General features: G+C 44.4%; 1 long non-coding RNA gene and 1 other non-coding gene across 2 annotated transcripts in view; one reads left to right on the top strand and one right to left on the bottom strand.

The window, feature by feature from the left end:
* Positions 1–14,099, top strand: part of 9430041J12Rik (RIKEN cDNA 9430041J12 gene) — a 46,604-nt gene that overhangs the window by 14,581 nt on the left and 17,924 nt on the right. The window contains exons 4-6 of the long non-coding RNA NR_033568.1: positions 4,092–4,250; positions 5,009–5,112; positions 10,562–10,690. This is a non-coding gene — a long non-coding RNA (RIKEN cDNA 9430041J12 gene). The remainder of the gene's footprint in view (positions 1–4,091; positions 4,251–5,008; positions 5,113–10,561; positions 10,691–14,099) is intronic.
* Gm23741 lies at positions 4,087–4,258 on the bottom strand. The gene has a single exon (XR_003946977.1). It is a non-coding gene; the product is annotated as a U1 spliceosomal RNA (small nuclear RNA).

Here is a 14,099-nt window from a genome sequence, read left to right as displayed (position 1 = left end):
TAGATAGGATGAAACCAACAGATAAGAAAGAACAGACATTGATAGGGTAGTTTTAGTAGATACGGCGCCACACAGCGCCACACAAAACTTCATGGGGAAGCACAAGTCTTGTCAGGAGGTACTGGGGATAGGGGACTTGGTGAGCAAGAGGCATTATTGTATTATCCTAAAATCAACTTTAGGATTAGTTAATGTTGAATAATTTCTGTGGCTCTGTGTTACCTCCTTCCAGCCCAGCAAGGCTGGCTGTGACCATCCACCGCTTGAGCGGAGCCACCTGCTGTGCTGCTCCTTTGATGTGCCACTACCTGCCTGAGGCCCAACCTGCCTGAGGCCTAACCGGTTCTCTTCCAAGATTTTCCGGAGTTAACACCTAACTGTTATCTTCCCACTAAAAGGTTGTTCCCACTAAAAGGTTGATCTGTCTACTTCAAAAGAACTTTACTTGCCTAGAGATGGGCCTCCCCTCTTCTTTATAAAGCGTGTTTGCTGACATTAAAATTGAACCTTGATCAGAATGACTGTCTTGGTTTCATCTTTCTCTAGCACCACCTAGCCTCCCTCTTCTCTTCCAGATTCCAAGATGCTTTCTCAGAACAGAACCCAGACATGTGAATCGCTGACCAGACACAACAGCTCTGAGGACATTAATGCCTGCTACTTTTCTTTTCTTTCTATCTTTTTTTTTTTTTTTTTTTTTTTTTGAGTGCTGATTGATAGGTTATTTCTCTGACACCAGTGAAATGAGACAATCCAAACCAGAGTAGATTATATTAAAGGCAGGTTTATTGGGAAGCTGTACTCAGGCAAGTTCAGTGGCCCTAAGGATTGAGGCCAGGGGAGACTCTGTAGGGAGAAAGTGAGGAGAGAGAGAGACAGAGACAGACAGAGACAGACAGAGAGAGACAGAGACAGAGAGAGGCAGAGACAGACAGAGAGAGACAGAGAGAAGATTTTATAGGAAAGAGCCCCTCTGGGGGAAGGGCAGCCCAACCCCTGGGCTGGAAAGTTCCAGGTTGTGGGCAAGGTATGCCAGCTAGGGACTGAGGGATGCTAGGAGAACCTGGAGGCCAGGTCTGTTTTGATATGTAAACTATGCACTTCAATCCCAAGTCCTGGTGAAAACCAAGCCTTGATGACAGAGAATAATCATCCAGAGCATGACAGACCCAACAGAGAAGGGGGTAGATGGCTTGAGCACGTGTGTGTGTGTGTGTGTGTGTGTGTGTGTGTGTGTGTGTGTGCTGGTGTGTGTGCGTGTGTGTGCGTGTGTGTGTGTGTGTGTGTGTGTGCGTGTGTGTGTGTGCGTGTGTGTGTGTGCGTGTGTGTGTGCGTGTGTGTGTGTGTGTGTGTGTGTGTGTGTGTGTGCGCGTGTGTGTGTGTGTGTGCGTGCGTGTGCGTGTGTGTGTGCGTGTGTGTGTGTGTGTGTGTGCTGGTGTGTGTGCGTGTGTGTGCGTGTGTGCGTGTGTGTGTGCGTGTGTGTGTGTGTGCGTGCGTGTGTGTGTGTGTGTGTGTGTGTGTGCGTGCGTGTGCGTGTGTGTGTGTGTGTGTGTGTGTGTGTGTGTTTTGGGGGTAGGTTCTAGACTGTGTAGTCTGCATAGTGAAACCAAAATCATATAAATATATTAACTAGGTTTACTTAGAGCAATGGTTCTTAACCATCCAAATATTTCGATCCTTTAATACAGTTCATGTTGTGGTGACTCCAACCATAAAATTATTTTCCTTCCTACTTCATAACTGTAATTCTTCTACTGTTATGAATTATAATGCAAATATCTGATATGCAGGATACCTGATATGTGACCCCTGTGAAAGGATCTTTCAACCTCCGAAAGGGCTCACAACCCACAGCTGAGGACAGATGCCTTAGAGGAATAGAACTGACAGAATGTTTTTGTTGTTGCTGTTATTTTTCTTGAAACAGGGCCTCAGGACTAGATATTATATAGGGGGTTTATTAGATTGGTCTGTGCAATATGGACTGGGTAGCTCAACAATGGCTGTCTGGACACTAGAGAGGATGAGAGCCCAGTAGTCCAGTCCATCTAGCTGGATGCCTCAGCTGTCTTAATCTAGCATTGAAGGCCTAGAGGATTCATGGAGAGCCACTGACCTTCAGTCCACAGGTCACAAGAAATGACCTGCCTTAGATAGGCGTGTCTCTTAGCTGAGCCCAGGTCCAATCAAGTTGACAATCAGATTAAACCTCACAATAGATGCGTTGCTTGGCACGTCTAGAAAGTTAGTCCTCTACAGAGTTTTGGAGACCACAAGAAGTCAAAGCACAAACAAACAAAAATAAACAGGCTGAAAGTAGGCGATTCACATGCAAAACCAGTTAGTCGGGAATCCATTGGTTTTGGAAGGAGATGTTTACCTTGCTACCTTAACTCAACCTGACTTTTTGTAAGGTATTGGGTTTGCAGTAATTTGTTGCATATCCCCCACCCCACCCCACCTGCACCCCTGCCTTTTTTTTTTTTTTTTTTGGTCATAACACTGACACGCTGAATACTGACATCTAGTGGTACTATCTAGAACTGCAGCCAATGTCCCTTGAACTGGGGCAGCCTGCTTCCTCTTGGAATGTTTCAGCCTCAGATAGGGACATTTCCTACCGTAGTTCCCTGGGATTCTTCCTCTTTGGGCTGTAGAAGAAACACCTAGACGGCACTGTTTCCATATGGCCATATAAATCTACTCCCCCTTTTGGTTTATTTTTAGTTAATAAGTTTATTTTTGACAATTTCATACATGTGTATACTCTATCAAGATTGCTCTCACCTACTCTCTCTTATGTCCCTCCAATCCTTGTTATGTTCCCTCCTCCCTTCAACTCTTGTACTCCTGTTCGTATCTTTGTTTTGTCTGGAGACTCATATTCAACCAGTGCTTTCAACACCTGTTTGGAAGTATCCATAGGAACCCGGTGGAATCACCAGTAAGTAGGTTCAGAACTCAAGACAATAATTTATCAAGCCAGAATTTATCAATATCCAGGGTGAGAAATCTATAAACAGCAGTGCCAACCTGCCAGGCAAGATTAATCCTCTTGTGTAATAGAAGCGTGACTGCTATTGGGATAACCAATCATTCTCTGATTAGATTTGAGGTCTTCTACATAGGAGGAGATCCATGCTTGACACTGCAAATCTGATCAGAAACACTCATCTGGGGAACTCATGGACTCTCAGAGGACAGCACATACTGTGGCTCAGCTAGGTTGACATAGCATCAAACTACCTTCTAAATATATTTATCCCCACAGATAGCTGTTACTCAGCCTTAATCAAAGAAGCTTGTCTTTGTAGTGAATGGTGGTAAAAGCAGAAACCTGCACTGTATAAAGTGCTGAGAATAACTGACAGTTGAATGCTCACCTCTCAACAAGGCTTTTGTATCTTGCTGTCTCAGACTTAGGGAACATTACAGATGAGGGGGAAGAAAGAATGTAAGCACCAGAAGACAGGGAGAGAAGGGCCCTGAAATGACATCTTCTGGGTATGATGCAGCCATGGCTATGATGCAGTCATAGGTATGATGCAGCCAGTGTAATCCTGAGCTTACTGTAGATCACATTACCTGCACTGGGTCTGCACAAGACTGGCCTCGTCAAAAGACAGTTCTAGACAGGGAAAAGTCTCTCGGGATCTTCATGTTTAACGTTCCTGTCACACTGTGGGTTGTTGCAAAAGACTACCTTACATCTGGCTTCCCTAGAAGTGGGCAAAAATGGGTGGGTGGGTGGGGAAATTCTAGAATGTTCTGAAAATTGTCTTTCAGGCTGCAGATATGTAATCATCTTAATCCCCACATAGTGCGGAGAACAAAAAAGGGAGGGAAGACAGACAGACAGACAGACAGATAGACAGAGAGATAGACAGATAGACAGACAGATAGATAGATAGACAGACAGACAGACAGATCGATCAATCTAGTTCTAGGGTATTTCCCACCATATAGGATGCTAATGCCATTGTGGAAGCTTCAACTTCACAACTTTAAAACCAATCACCCAAAAAGGCTTATAAATGCCATTTAATTCAAGGTTGGGATTCATAATATAAATGTTTTTATTTTTCCCACAGGGGAGCATGAATACAGTTCCTCACTACCACCAAATATGCAGTTGAGTTTCCTGAATTTGGGGAAACTGTAGGGGTCAGAATATCAAGATGTTCTGGATGTGATGGATAAGCCTCACCCGGGGAAAACGACCTTTGTGATTATGGTGTCTCTTCTTCTAGGTAAGTATCCTGATACAAATTTTGGACATGACTCAGGCGGTGGTGGCTGTGGATTGTGAGTAGCACACAACCTTCTCCATTTGACCACACATGTAGGAGGAGAGATAGAGTATGGATATGAAGGTCTGATGGGGCACAAAGAGGGACCTGCTTTATTTGGAATATCCAGGAGAAGTATTTAAAACATTTTAAATTAAAATTTATTTAAGTGTATGAGTGTTTTGCCAGTATGTATAAATGTGTGTGTGTGTATGTGTGTGTGTGTGTGTGTGTGCACCATGCGTATGCAGGACCCGCAGGCCAGATGTCAGATCTGACCCAGGCAGATGTCACAGCAAATGCAAAGGCCCTGTACAGGGCTGAAGACTCTGAGGACATTTTGGGGAGAGCTGGTTGAAGTGAGCTGGAGAATTGCTAAAGCCTGGGTCTGGGAGCCAGCGGGGTGAGCTCTGCAGTAGTCACAAGTATGGTGGTAGGACGTTCAGAGGTTATTTCCCAGCAGTAGAAGGTGCTGCAGGATTCCGAGCACAGCAGTAGGTTCTGAATGGAACTTGGCAAGAAATGTGTGTGGGCCTCAATGCTGCAGATGCATTTGCTCCAGCAGGTGAGATACAATTAAATTATTTTATTTATAGCATGACAGGCATGGAGCGATGCGCCACCAACTAAGAAAAAGGCAGCAAAACCTAGCAGCTCCTGTATTTTCAAATGCACATTTTGTCTTTCCTCTCCTTTCTCTCTGTTGCTTTTCCTCGTAGGCTCATTGAAGAATGCAATGAAATCATTTTTAAAGAAGTGTGCTAGGCCTGATGACACATGCCTTTAATCTCAGTCCTTGGGAGGCAGAGGCAAATGGATGTCTGTAAGTTCAAGACCAATCTAGTATTATATCAAGGTCAAGGACAGCCAGGGCAACATGGAGAGACCTTGCCTCAAACACACACACACACACACACACACACACACACACACACACACAATAACCCAAAGAAACAAAAACAAAACAATACAAACCAAACCAACCAACCAAAAACAAAAAAGGAGGGGGATGGAGGCGGGGGGGGGGGGAGAGAAGAAAAGAAAAAAGAAAAAGGGAAAAGGAACGTTGGTTGGAAGTTTATGGAGTGAGAGAAAGTCACATGAGATGATCTGAGCAAGAAAGGGATGGGAAAAGCCAAATCCCTTTGTCAGTGGACATTTGCAAGTAGGGTCCTCAGTGCCAACCAGCTGTCTGAGGTTAGGGCTTTTTTGCAAGCATTATCATCTCCTAAACATTCATGACCAGAGAGATGGCTCCATGAGTAAAAGCACCTGACTTACAAACCCAAAGGCTGGAATTGGATGCCCAGAACCCATTAAAAAAGCCAGATGCTGTGGTGGGATGCATGTGAAATCCTACTACTCCTATAGTAAGATGAGAGGTAGAGTTAGGAGTTTGAGGCCAGCCTAGTCTCCAGGACAGCTAGGACTATGTAGAGACACTTTTTGTGTCTCAAAACACAAAAAGAGAAAACATTTTAAGGGGGAAAAAAAGGCAGCTTGAGAAATGGCTCAGTGACTAGAAGCACTGGGTGCTCCTCTCGAGGACCCAGGGTCAATTCTATCACTTAGATGCTTATGAACCAGCTGGGTACATGGCATGGCGGAAACAAGAGTGTGCCTCAACAAGGTGGAAACAGATCCAGCTTCTGAAAGTGATCCTCTGATATCCTCTTGATATCCTCTCAACACATATACACATTGTTGTAATTGTGTATGTGTGTTTGATATGAGGGCCAGAAGACAACCTTGGGTGTTGGTCCTTGCCTTTGTCCTCTTTTGAGATGGGGTCTTTTTGTTTGCTGCTGTGTACTCCAGGCTAGCTGTCCCACAGGGATTCTTGTTTCCATCTCCTATCCTATTGAAGGAGTGCTCAGATCACAGACCCATGCTACCTTCCCCAGCTTGTGTGGGTTCCAGAGATTTGAACTTATGTTCTCAAACTTGTGAGGTGGGAGCATCTTCCCAAGCCCACAAAATGATCCGTGCCCTAAAGAACTAATTCCCTTCTTCTTCTCTCCCCTGTTAATCTGCTTTCTGACCCTGGATTTGCCTTCTGGGTGTCTCAAATGGACTGGAGTCATGCTAACCATGTCCTGTGAGGTTTGCTTTCTAATCACAGAGTAAACATATTTTCAGGTATCCTCTAATAATAGGGGACTGTGTGGGTTAGTTTTTGTTGACACAAACTATAGTCACCTGGGAAGAGGGAACTGCAACAAAGGAATTGCCTCTGTTGGACTGGTCTGTGGGCATGTCTTTTGGGGTATTTTCTTGATTGGTGATTGATATGTGAAGGGAGGGTCATCCCTGTACTGGTGGCTTTTGGGTTTATACAAAGGCAAACTGTGTTCCTCCATGGTCTCTGCTTCAGCTCCTGTCCCCTGCTCCCTCACCTTGGGTTCTCACTTGAGAGTCTTGTCTTCCATGGCTTTCCTCCATGATGGACTTCAGTTTGTAAACCAAACACATCCTTTCCCTCCCACGTTGTTTTTGGTCAGCATTTTATCACACCACCAGTGAAGCAGACTAGATCAGGAACATAGAAACATAGACTGGGTAATAATCTATTGTATGTGTTTTATCACTCTTATTTTTTCCTGCCATGATGGTTGTCTTAGGTAGGGTTTCATTGCTGTGAGGAGACACCATGACTATGGCAATCTTATAAATCTTTAATGGGTCTGGCTTACTGTTTCAGAGGTTTAGTTAATTATCATCAGAGCAGGAAACCAGGCAGACATGGTGCTGGAGAAGGAGCTGAGAGTTCTACAGTTTGCTCTGAAGGCAGCAGGAGGAGACTGTGACTCATACTACTGGGTGTAGCTTCAGCGTGTATGACCTCAAAGCATGCCCCTATAGTGACACACTTCCTCCAACAAGGCCACACCTACTCCAACAAGACTACCCCTCCTAATAGTGCCTTTCCCTATGGTCAAGCATTCAAATACATGATTCTGAGGGGGTTATTCTTATGAAACCTCCACAGTGGTCACATTTCTTCAGCTGATGTTACCGTTATTATGACTTCTGGGGTGTTTCCTAGGGGTATGGGACTTCCAAATGAAGAGAAGGAGGAAGGAAGAGGAAGGAGAAAAAGAAGGAAAAGGAAAAGGAGAAACAGAGGACCAGGAGGAGGAGGAAGAGAAGGGTGGGGTGGGGTGGGGTGGAAGACTAGGTCTATCTGTGGGACCTGAGTGTGAGTTTAAACTTAACTCCCTCCTAGTGCATTTGTGGCTTGGCTGCACAAACACATCAGCTTCCATTCCAGTGAAAAGAGTTAATGGCTCTTCCACAGACACTCATCATAGACTAACTCTCTTGACCTTCACACCCACCCTGTGAGTCAGACACAGTCATTAATGCCATTCTGTATTCAAGAAAACAGATGTTCAGAGAAGGTGCGCCATCTGGCCACCATCACACAAATAAGGGATAGTAGAACTGGGATTTGAGGACCGGTTGTGTGGGCCCACAGCTAAATCCTGTAACTCCAGGGCTCCACAAGGAAGTGGGAAGATTGTTAGAAGTAACCCATCAGTGGTTGAAAGTGTAAGCAAAACATGATATGACCATGCAATAGAATATTATTCAGTCCAGCTTGGTGGTATAGACCTGTTAGCACAACTTTTCAGAAGACTAACACAGGAGAGGATACAAGTTCAAAACCAGCTTGAGCTCCAGAGTGAAACCCTGTCTCAAAATAAAAGAAAAGGGGATCAGGGATGTATCTCAGTGGTAGACCACTTGCCTAGCATGTTTCAGTTCTTAGGTTCCAACCAGCATTCCACAAAAATAAATGTTACTCAGCCAGAAATGGGATGAACATCGATACCTGGAACATGGGTGCATATGATGAGAGAGAATCCATGTATATCAAAGATCATGCCAACAGAAGCAGATCACTGATTTTCAGAGCTGCTGGCCCAGGACTTGGAATGATTGCTTAATGGGATGGAATCTCCTTTCAGGGTGATGAATTTGTCTTGGAGTTAGGTTAAGTATGGATATACCCATCAATTTACACATTTAAAACAGCCAGTGAGATGGTCCAGTGAGTAAAGGCACTTTTTGATAAACCTGACAACTTTAGGTCAGTTATTGAAACCCACTGTCTCACTCAAGTGGTCTTCTGACACTCACATGTCCCCCTGCCCCTGCCTCACTATACAATAAGTTGATGTTAAAGAAAATTTTAAAATAGTCAGTGGTTAGTTCCACGTTTTGTGAATTTGGTCTCAAAAATGAACAAAACCAGTAATCAACAGCACTAAAACAACAACCCTGTGTGACTAAACATGAGAGGCATATCTAGAGAAATGAAATTCCAATTTCTTCAGAGGACCTAGGAGTTCCAGAGCTCAGCACTCACCTAACAGGAATCCAAGCAAGCATTCGCATGTGTAACTGAGCCACAATATTGGTAGAAGGAAGCTCACACCTGGTGCTATAAGTCTGGCCAGGAACCTATGGAGGAGCTCACAGGCCATGTGACTACTATTCTGCTAACTGGATTCTACTGGGTTTTGTCAACTTGTCACACACCTAAAAATAGCTGGGAAAGAGAAAATCTTTTTTTTAATGTATTTTAATTGAATATTTTATTTATTTACATTTCAAATGTTATCCCCCTAACTCACCCCCTGCCTCTGCTTCTATGAAGGTGCCCCCCCCCCATCACTCCTACCTTCACTGCCCTATCATCCCCCTACACTGGAGCATTAAGCCTTCATAGGACCAAGGGCCTTCCCTCTCACTGATGCTAGACAAGGCCATCCTCTGCAACATATGTAGCTGGAGCCATGGGTCCTTTCATCTGTACTCTTTGGTTGGTTTAGTCCCTGGGAGCTCTGAGGGGGAGCAGGTCTGGTTGGTTGATATTGCTGTTCTTCTTATGGGGTTGCAATCCCCTTCAGCTCCTACAGTCCTTCCCATAACTCCTCTATTGGGGTCTCTGTGCTCAGTCTGATGGTTGGCTGCAAGTATTTGCATCTGTATTGGTTAGGCTCTGTCAGAGCCTCTCAAGAGACAACCCTGAGCAGGTGATCCTGACTTGTATAAGAAAGCAGGCTGAGTGAGCCCTAAGGAGCAAGCCAGTGAGTGGTATCCTCTATGCTTTGGTTCCTGCATTGACTTCTCTTATTGTTGGACTGATACTTAAATGTAAGATTAACATAAGCCCTTTCTTCCCCAAGTTGATTTTGGCCATGGTATTTTATCACAGCAATAGAAACACTAACTAAGACATGGGCATAGTATCTATCAAACTGCCCTCTTCATTTCCATCTCTACACCCAATGATTAGTGTGTTGCTCATACTTCAGCAGAGAATAAGTGAGTGTAAACTGCTCGGCTATATGTGGAGAGCCTTTTGGGGGGCCGCTTGGCAGGAATCTGACATTAGGCCATGATGAGGAGGTAAGCTCAGGCAGGCATCTGACATCAGGGCATGATAAGGAAGGAAGTTCCAGCAAGAATCTAACTTTAGGTTATAATAGGAAAGTAGGTTAAGGCAGGAATTTTAATCTTAGGGTGGAACAAAAGGAGTAGGCTTAAGGCAATGTTGCGTCCGCTCTCGACCAGCAAGAACGACACGACCACCAGTCTTTCTAACAGCAATTTATTTAGCAAACTTCCGTCTTCATCTCTCTCGACTTTATCTCTCTCAACTTTATCTCTCTCGCTTCATCTTTTTCCTCATCTATCTCCCCCGAACCCCGGGCCTCTCACTCTTATATACTCAGTCCCCATCCACTCACAGCAGGCCACGTCACCTCACCAGGCACGCAGCTTCAGTCAATCAGGGTAGCAGGGGCATGTCTCCACCAAATATGGACTTGTTTAAACCGCCAGCATCATGGTGCACCTGTGCAGCTCTCACGATGGTCGTGGCTTATTTTCAGGTGTATGAGGAAGTCAGGTGTAAGTTATAAGACTTAGCTGCAGTCCCTGGCGCCTTCTTGGGACTGCTGCCACACCCACTCCTCACAAGGCAAGATTTTGGGCTTGGACAAGGAAGTGGGCTCAGATATTTTGGTCATTCTGTCAAGCCCTTGGAAACAACTGTCACAGGAGTAATCACTGGACTTTGGTTATTGCTTTGCTAGTTCCTTATTATATGGCTTGACCTTAATACTTGCATGTAATTAAAATGGTATAAAAGCAAATTGGGAAATTAAACCTGCCTTCAGTCTCAGAACTGACTATGGTAATTCTACAATGTTGTCTAATTGTCTGTTATTTTCTTTTTAATCCTCACTCCTGCACTGGAGAACCTGTTGACTGGCTGAATGGGCTTGGTCAGCCATAAACAGGACATCTCTATCACACTCATTCTCCAAGGCCAAAGGGATCATCATCATGCAGAAGGAGAGAGGCTGATTCTGAGAGCCAGAGGCCAGGTAGGATGCAAGCTAAACAGTGTCTTCTGGATACAACAGGACTGATGTATTTTTTAAATTTAACTTTTTGCTTATTCTCTTTACATCTCGATCACTACTCCCTCCCAGTCCTCCCTCCCACAATTCTTCCCCATCCCCTTTCCCTTTCTCTTCTGAGTGGGTGGGGCACTTCAAGTCACTCTGAGGCTAGGTGCTTCCTCTCTTACTGAGGCCAGACAAGTCAGCCCAGCTAGAAGAACATATTCCACATGCAGACAACAGCTTTTGGGATAGCCCCAGTTCTAGTTGTTTGGGACCTACATGTAGACCAAACCACACATCTGCTACATATGTGCAGGAGGCCTAGGTCCAGCCCATGTATGTTCTTTGGTTGGTGGTTCAGACTCTGAGAGCTTCAAGGAGGGCATAAAATATAGAACTGCAGTATTTTATGAACTAAACAGGAGCTGTTGATGCCTGTACAAAATCATGCATTTGACAATCCAGCATGGTGGTGGGAAGGACTCACTAGTCCCCCTAATTAGCTGAGGAACTGTTGCTTCTGTTACTGATGTTACTGATGGCTTCTGGGAGAAGGAGAGTCAGTTTTCTTTAGAGGCATGGCCCCTAGTAAGTCCACTAAGCTCCAGTGTATGACCCTATACAGATGAGTGTATGAGTAGCAGAAATTGTGCTTTGAGGATTATTAAAATAAAAAAAACAAACAAAAAACCCAAGAGGACTCAAAGTAAGAAAGGGTGAAGGATGGATCTGAGAGGAGTTAGGGGAGGTGGGTATGATCAAAGAACATTGCATGAAAGGATGAGATTCTCAAATAATTAATAAAAATGCTATATTATAAAACCATTCGGGGTAAGCTGCTATTGGAAGAGCTCAAGCAGGATATGAGTAGATAGTCATTGTCAAATTCTTTTAACCATTATGTTTGAAAAATTTGCATATTGAATTGTTGAAGAGCTCAACCTTCTCACCCACAGGACTGTCAGTCACTTATTTACAGAAAAGAAATCCTCCTTGGGCACCTGGCAGCAAGTGTGTGGGAAGGCAGGAGGTACAGGAGGGTTTATTTAAGGCATCACCTTGGATGGTATGCACAGGGACAGATCATGGTTGCCATCTTTGGCTCTGAGCATGGAAGTTCTTTTCCTTTTCTTTTTTTGGAAAAAGTTTCCATCCATCTGGGGCTTGTTGGGGACTCTTGCTTTACCTTCTTTTATGGAAGCCAAAGTACTTGCTTGCCCAGTGTTACCCTATTGAGTCAGTTCCGTACTCCACCTATCTCACGGTTCTATGTGCGGCTTCTCTGGGGAAAGGTAAGACAGAGATACAAAGAATGATGGTGTACCTAGTTGCCCATTCTCCTTTCTTTCCTTCCCTCCCTTTCTCTTCCCTCCCTCTCCCCTTTTCCTTTCTTCCTTTCTCCTCTCCTCTCTTCTTCAATTTTTTCATTCCCTTGTCCTTGAGGCAGAGTCTCTTGATCTCATGGAGTTTAGGCTGACCTTGAACTCTGACCTCCTACTTTCACCTCTGTAGTGCTGGGATTGCCTGCACTACATCTGCTGGGATTGCCTGCACTACATCTGGTTTACCTGACACTGGGGATGAAAACCAGTGTTTTGTGCATATTTGGCAAAGACTTTAACATTTGAGTTATACCTCCAGTCCTAAACAGGAGCATCTTTCACACTGGTCCAAATTTGGAGCAATAGTCTGTCTCTACCTTGCTTCCTCTGAGTCATTTTGAGGAGGGATGATAAGGGATGGGATATGGTAGCAGGTCTCATTCTGTAGCACAGGCTGTCTCTGAAATTCTGGCAATTCATCTACCAACCCTCCTGAGTGTTGGAATTATCTACAGGCATAAACTGCCAAGCCTGGCCTCAGAGCTTGATTCTCTACCCTTTACTTAGATTTCATGAACTGCCTAACATCTTTGCAATCATGTTTTATTCCCATCCAGACAGGGTCTCATGTAGCTCAGGCTGGCTTCAAACTAATTAAAATGTCTTTGAAGTCTGAGTTCTTCTGCATCGACCTACCAAATGCTAAGATTCCATAAAAAAAAATGGACTACCACATCAGCCTTTAGAAAATTCTTGTTTCTTCAGATAATTTAATTACATTTATTTTGTGTGTGTGTGTGTGCAAGAGGAGAAGGCATACATGTCTCAGAGCATAAATGTAAAGGTCAAAGGTCAAATTCTCTACTTCTACCATATAGGTCCCAGGGAATGAACTCAGGTTGTCAGGCTTGGAGGCAAGCATCATACTCAATGAGCCATCTTGCCAACCTGAAACTGGCCTTGCTATACTGCCTAACTTATTTGCAATTACTATGTGTATATGTGTATCTGAATATATATATATGTGTACCATGTGTGTGCAGGAGTCTGTAGAGACCAGAAAAAGGGTGTTAGATCTCCTGGAACTGGAGTTACAGATGTTGTGTATAATGAGTACACACTCTGGGTCCTCTTCAAGAGTAGTAAGTGCTCTTGACTGCTGAGCCATCTTTCTGGCTCCCAGTTATCTAATTTAAAGAACACAAGCCAACTGCTCTTACTACGTTCACAGAATTGGGCAGCTTTTGCCACAATCAACATCTGGATATTTTAATCATCCAAGAAGGAAAACTTAAAACTGTTAGCACTAATTTCTTATTTCTCTCTTCCCTTAACCTTCTTCACCCATCCTGGCCCATGGCAACTCTTATAAAGGAAAACATTTAATTGGGGCTGGCTTACAGGTTCAGAGGATTAGTCCATTATCTTCATGGTGGGAAACATGGCAGAGTGCAGGCAGGCATAGTGCTGGAGAAAGAGCTGAGAGGTACTCTCAAGAGTACCTCTTGAGCTGAAGACAGAAGAAGAGATTGTGTGCCACACTGGGCACAAGATATAAAAGGCCACCCCCACAGGGACACTCTTCCTCCAACCAGATCATGCCTACTCCAACAAAGCCACAACTCCTAATAGTGCCTCTCTCTAAGCTTGGCCAAGAATTCAAACACGTGAGCTTAAGGGGGCCATACCTATTCCAACCACCACACAGACCTACTCTGGAAACGTAGCTGAGAACATCCTGATCCATGGGCAGCAGACAAAGAGAGAATCGCTGGGCAGGTGTGGGCCTTTGAAGCTCCAAAGCCCCTCCCACATCACACCTCAGTAACAAGACAACACATCCTAGTCCTTTCCAAACAGTTCTAACTGGGCACCAAGCAGTCAAACCTATAAGCCTGTGGGGGCTATTCTCACTTCTCACTAGAATTACCACAGTGGGAAAGTATGTTTGGCATTTAGATCCACATGGCTAGTAGAGAACTCTCACCAGTTGTATTTTTACCTCCACAAGTGTGGCATACACACACACACACACACACACACACACACAAACACACAAACTAAAT

The sequence above is a fragment of the Mus musculus genome, chromosome 7 (assembly GCF_000001635.26).
Source record: "Mus musculus strain C57BL/6J chromosome 7, GRCm38.p6 C57BL/6J".
Lineage (NCBI taxonomy): Eukaryota > Metazoa > Chordata > Mammalia > Rodentia > Muridae > Mus > Mus musculus.
This window is presented reverse-complemented; position numbering and strand designations above follow the sequence as displayed.